Consider the following 6,941-nt stretch of genomic DNA (forward strand, 5'->3'; position numbering starts at 1 on the left):
CCAGCTAGTCCTCGGTCCATGGATGAACTGGTAGAAAGTGCATTCCGGACTAGGATGCAGTTGTTTTCGCTCATCCCTGCACTGCAATCAGGAAGTAAAATGTACGAATCAGCTTCTTTTAAATTGCGTTGGTCATTCTACCTTAGTTACTACCAATGTAGGGATACCTTGAAGACGGGAGGTTAGACGACGGCAACGAGGGATAGCCATCTCATTTTGCGCAGTTGTACTAAAACTGAGGTGTGTGCTTTTGATTTCACGGATAGAAACGATACGGAGATAGACATCCCGAAACGATATGGAGACAGACATCCCTGTTTGCGCAAATAAGAAATACGGTTATTTAAACAGTGACAGATATTACTACTTTCCCCCGTTTCCTCTTAGAACCAAGTCCTAGATTCATGCTACAACTTTCCCACTTTCTTCCCTATTTGAACCAACGCTTTGAGTCGACTGTATGAAATAGCTTTACTTCTAATAATAGGAGAAGTCTAAGTGGCTTTGGAACAGCGGACAGAAGTAGAAAAGGATCCACACGAAGGGAGCTGGGGCAGTAGAGCAGGGCAGGTTTCGAAGGAATATATACCTGAGGGTCGTCGGCATGTTGCAAAGACGGCGTCGGGAGGCCGCATCTTGGCCACAATACCGCAGGGAGGAAGAAGGGATCGGAGGCCCTCCCGAGCCGGCGCTCTCTCAGAGAGAACGACATGGCCGCCGATCGGGACGCGCGGGTAGCCGTTGGTCTCCTCCCTCGCCGCCGACGACAGCGTGAACGATGCACCTACACCCCTGCCCCGGTCGAGGTTGTCCGGCCAGATTTGTGACCAGCCGTGAGCTGAGAGAGAGTGTGGCCACCTATGTGTTGCTTAGATCTGGAGAGCATGAGAGAGTGAATGAGAGGAACCCTAGTAAAGCAAGCGCTAAGGCTCCTGCTTTTATATATAGTGGAGTGATTTTGTTGTACCAGCTTCAAAAAATGCGCTCCTACGTGTATCCGTGAGTGGGTGTGAGAGAACTAGTGCGTGCGTGCACCGCTTTCTCTTTGTGAGAGTACAATATACTATGCCCAAAGAACGTTCGCCACAAGAGTAATAGTACAAGTGTGTGACGTGTGAGCTAAAATAAAATGTACGCCATCTTTTGTTTTTTAGAAGTTCTGAGGGTAGGGTGTGAAGAGGACATATGTGCGTGGCGTCTACCTGCAGATAGATGGTGGGTGCGACGTGCGAGTCTGCGAGAGCACTCGGGAGAGTCGTGACTCATGAGGGTGCGTGTGTGTGAGAGAGAGGGGGGCACGTATCAATGCAATGCATGTGTCCGTAAATCATTATCCAACAAAAGTTCGCCACAAGCCTTTTCCTGACGAACGCCGTAAGAACCGTTAGATCGGCATCCGGCAGTGTCAGTTTTGCCATGTCATTTAACAGAACAGACACTCCTCCTACACAAAAATCTTCCACGTGAGTGTTAGCAACTGTCGTATGCTCCATCCATTCCGAAATGCAGTGCATATAGCTTTATTGAAAATTCGAACCTCGCAAACTTTTACCGAGTTTTCGTGTACCAAATTGCACATGTAGAATACCATATATATGTCATTTCATTCATCTTCGAGAGGTAACTATAAAGTTGGGTGAGGAGTCTACAAAGAAAGACCATCATATCACCCGCAGCAATTTCAAGCATCCTTTAGTGTCGAGGAATATCATAGGAACTCTATATGATATGATTTTTATAGGATTTTTTCCTTTAGAGCCAATGTGTTCATAGGAATAGATTCATATACTCCACATTTCAAAGGAAATAAACATGATATCATTTCTATAGCTTTAGAGCCACTTGGTTCATATGAATGGATTCCTATACTCCCTTAATTTCAAAGGAAAATAAACATTAGCGTATATTCAATAGAAAAGTTCCTATGATATGAACCAAATTACATCTCTTTTCTAATCCCTCATAGGAATTGAGATACATGCCATCTCTAGATTCAATAGAAAAGTTCCTATGATGTGAACCAAATGACATCTCTTTTCCAATCCCTACTCATAGGAATTGAGATGCTCCATGTCATCTCTTTCCCTACAACTTCCATGTATACATCTTCTATTCCTAAATAGATAGTACAACCCACTAGTAGCTTTTTTTCCAAAACATGCAACTATGGCACAAGAACTATATAGTGTGCTAATAACTTTGAAAGATGGTCGCTGAATGAAGCTAACCCGACAGTGGAGAGATAGGCAAATTCGAGCACTACTAGCCGTTGGATATCATCAACATTCCACCAGATCTGCCACATGTACAATTTAGAAGACTCCATGGTTGAACTTAAGCATAATGCACAAACCTCAAAACACAAGCACTTCTCCTTTGTTCTAGAATCTTCTATATCATAATTGATTATTTTTTCCTAAATGAATTGCCACTATTTGTTTTTTACTTTATGATTTACTCCCTCCGTTCCAAAATAGATGACCCAACTTTGCACTAACTTCACAACCCCATGAATCTTAACATTTTTATAAAACTTATTGATTTTGAATGAGATGAACTATAAGAACTAAATGAACATCTACATCATGCATATATGACTCAAAGCTTTACATGCTATAGTGTGTATTTATTCATAATTTGGTTTCAAAATCTCATGCGTTCAATACATGTGTACCTTACTAGTTTTGAGTAGAGTAGGAAATTTCACGCGGCCCTGGGTATATCAAAATGCACGGCCCATGCATCATTGCCTTTCGGCCGAACCTACGTCCACAATTTTTTGTACGTACTATATCTCCACTGGTCCCCGAACCCAAAATGTTGCCTCGTTCCCGTAAAACCAAACGGCCCACACAGATTTAGGGCGTCGGCTCGAACCCGTTTACTATGACGTGGCCCCACACGCCGTAGTACTCCTACAAACCCTACCGCCGCACTCATCATCGGTTTTCTTCAAGAGGACGAGGGAAAGCCGATTTGTAGTGGAGGCGCTTTAAAAAAAGGATCTGTAGTGGAGACCCCTACCCTAGGGTGCCCTAGGTAGCTGTCGGACGCATCATTGTTTTCTCTTTTCTTTATGCTCTTGCGCCCTAGAGTGAAATGATGGTTGCTTCATCCGTCCAGCTTAATGCGGGAAAGGTGGGGCTTTGTGATTTGACCCCTCGTCGCTCATTTTCTACTACTGCAGCGCTACGATCGGGGTGCCTCCAATTCCAACCGCTGCTCCGAACTGTAATTTGGTGCATCGCATGTGGAACAAGACGGTGGATGAGCCACATGTAGGCCAAAGGGGTCCTGTTAAGTGTGTAGCCATTTCGTGTGCGGACTGACCCTGCTTGAGGTTCTACGCCAACACGACAGGAGCATCCTACCACGTGGTTTTGCTCCTTGGTGAATCCCGACTATATTGATCTAAAAAGATACATGCTGAACTACCCTCTCCATCTCGGTTTTTTATTTTTAGGCGTCTCGGTTTATAGGGCCTGCACGTAGTTCTAGGTCATCCATTTGACTAACTAAATATGAGTTACTATGTCACAAAAAGTATATCATTGGATTCTTAAGCGGATGTAGTTGTATTTAAAAGTCGAGGGCGGGGTTTTTCCTGCGTGGTAGACGGCGGGGCAGTTCCGCCTAGTCGGTTCGACAGAGACGCGAGAAGACGAGGGAGTAGCTGCTGCAAACGTAGGGCTATGTGATTTGACAGCGAGTTACTGCTGGATAGGTGGGGCCCCGTGATTTGACTTGCCATTATCATTTTAACTGCGGCGCTACGACCGGCGTGAGTCTCCTAGATTCCTGTCTACCTCCATACAGGTGCCTCTCCCAATGCTCCACCATGTAGTAGAGGCTGGCTCTTGCATGAGAGCCCACTTCTCCACTTTTTCCTTGCCTCTCTTTCCTCCACATATGCAAAAATGCCATGTAAAGCGCACTATTGTACTTACTTTTACTTGCTCCTACAGGTGCTTAAGCTTGCCACATAGGCATAAAGTTTGATGCGGCAAGTTAATCAAGAAGAGAGAGACTAGTTTGGTGACCCAAGGAAGAAATGATGCTAAGCGCGTGTACCTAGGTGAAAAGACAATTTTGAGTCTATAGCTAATTAAATGAAGCAAACTTAGCAACACCATTTCATTGGAAGAGGTCACTTCTTGGCAAATGCAATAAATGCACGCGCTTACTAGCACCGTTTCTTCCTTGAGTACGAAGAAAGAGATAGAGAGGAGTAAAAAAATACGCATATAGCCAACCATGTTGTAGTATGAGTGACTAAGTGATGACTATGTATGACATGCCAACATCAGATAGCCTAACATACCGTGTTAAATCTCCAAGGGCGCGACCACGCGGATGACGCGACGGTCGTGGTAGGCGCGACCATGATATGGGCTACTGGCAGCCCTTGGATCTGAGATCAAACGGTCGCATGCTAAGTTGCTGAAAATTTGCAGAATAACCCTCCAGGATAGGATATTCACCCATAGGTCTAGAATCACACCATGCAACCGTTCGATCTCAGATCCAAGGGCTCTCAGAAGCCCGTATCATGGGAGAATGGAAAGCCACTACCCTGCCGTTCGCACGCTGGCAGTTCGCTCCTACTCGTCCCCGCACGTCCTTTAATACTACGGCGGTTCGCTCCTAGTCGTCCCGTCCATTCTCATTACGGCAGTTCCACTAATCCTAACCCTCCTCCAAAATCCATGGCGTCCCAAATCTCCAGGATCGGCGGTGGGTACAAGGTTAGAACCATCACCAGCGATGAGTTCGACGTCATCTACACCCGTTCTTCCGCGACGGTGAAAGGATGCCTTTCTTGCTTTAGACGCATGTTCGAAAACTCAGATGATGAGTGGGTCGCTGGGCTAGATGTTGAGTACACCACAGTCCTGGGACGAGAGAAGTATCTAAAGGACAAAGAGAGGAAGAAGCCCGCCGTGATCCAGGTTTGTGTACATAACGTTTGCTTGGTCTACCACATATGCCATGCCGACGTTGAGTGCCAGGATTTTAAGACCTTCCTCAAGGACAAAACAGTGAAATTCGTTACTGTAGACTTTACGAACGACGAAGAAGTCCTGGGTCGGTTAGGCCTCGTTGTAGGCAACCCCTTCGACCTCCAGAAGAGTCGGCTGGTGCCCTCTCGTCAGCCTTCAATGCTGACCCTGGCAGGAGCCATGGTTCATCCTTCGTATGGTAAACTGGAGAAACCTCCATACACGTTTCATCGTCATGCATGGCAGCGGAATGTACTAGATATAGACCACATCCACTACGCTGCAATGGATGGCTACCTTTGCTTCAATATCTACAAGGGTTGGATGAAGAGCAACAGCCAAGTGTACGGTTCAAGCAAAGAAGTATCGGCCAAGAGGAATAGGGACAAGGACGAAGTCGAGGACGTGGACGAGGACTCCGAGTAAGGTGGCAGTGTCGTTGCTCATGGTGGTTCTAAACTTCTAATGCAGTGTCTACCGGATTAGTTGCGTAGTTTAATTTCAGGTGTGCTTAGTTTAATTTGAGGGGTGTGTTGTGCTGAGCCCCCAGCAGAACTATGTTATGTTTCTTCTCGTTACTTTAACTCTTCAGTACGTACATACTACTAGTGTTTCTTTAATTGAATTTAGCACCCCAATTAAGCACATACTAGCTTTTTAATTGTACTATATGCATAATTTGGCGACGAGCGCTCTCTATATGTACTACCTTTTTTTTATTTCAATTTTTGCTCCATGGCACAATCCATCGATAGTACTACTGTACAAAAGTATACATTTTTTAAAAGGCTAGAGTACTGTTCATCACATATATAGCCAGTTAAATTCTCAACCTAGAACGACATGCATGCCATGTAGTAAACCAATACGGAGGAAGTATAGTAAATATGAGGTGATTTTACCGAGCGATCGGCAGGGGAGCATGGCCTGTCATGCGATCCCACGTGTCATGATGTACCAAGGCGATGCGCGTGTCCCTCTTGAGGCAGAAGCAATACTAGTACGTGGTTTGAGATGATGGCGAACCGAAGTGTGAAATAAGGGTTGCTTCGTCCGCCTGGGAAAGTGCGGCATTGTGATTTGACGTCTCATTGCTCATTACTACTACTGGGCCGGTACGAGTGGGGTGCGTCCCCCTGCTGTTCTGCACTGTTATTTGGTGCTTGACATGTCGACCCGGTTGCTATATGTCCCACATGTTGGCGACAGGAAGTACATAATTCATGAAAGGGAGCGTCAATGGAGGAGTATACTACTACAGAATTCATGAAAGGGAGCGACTTAGTTTTGGAAAAATCTGTTTTTACGGAGTACGTACCCACTAGGGTTTATAGGGCTCATCTAAAAAACATTCGTTTTTCCGTTTGATAAGTCTCAATTCTACTATACTAGTAGTAGTACCATTACATGTTGGATTTTGAGGTGCGTTAGATCACCCGACGCAAGCAGTGTCAAGAGGAAACTAACCAATGCACGTACAAGTTCACGGAAATTTAGTGGTCATTCATGCATTCGTTCTAATTAATGCCTCGGTAAACACAACTTCTTGAGAAAAATGAGCATACTAATTACTTGTGCAAACTACGAAATTAATTCGACCACTCACCGTCTACCTTGGTTGGAGAGATTTTGAAATTGAGCCATAAACTGGAAAGGAGGGAGTAGTAACTTTTGTCTCGATTACTATTTGTTGCCTTGTATAGATGCAAAATGTATTTTTTTATAGTGGCCTTGTATAAGTAAATGGAGGGAGTACTAACCAAAGTACGTAGTAGGGACGAGGAGTAAACAGAGGGAGTAGTAAAATTTTCTCCTCGTGCTGCGAGCCACCGCGCGCGTGGGCGATGGAGCAAGCTTCACCTCATCTTGCGATCCACCGCGCCCGTGGGCTGGGGAGACGGCATACTAACCAAGCTTCTCCTCATTCTGCGAGTTGACGGG

Source organism: Triticum dicoccoides, chromosome 3B (genome assembly GCF_002162155.2).
Source record: "Triticum dicoccoides isolate Atlit2015 ecotype Zavitan chromosome 3B, WEW_v2.0, whole genome shotgun sequence".
In the NCBI taxonomy this organism is placed as follows: Eukaryota; Viridiplantae; Streptophyta; class Magnoliopsida; order Poales; family Poaceae; genus Triticum; species Triticum dicoccoides.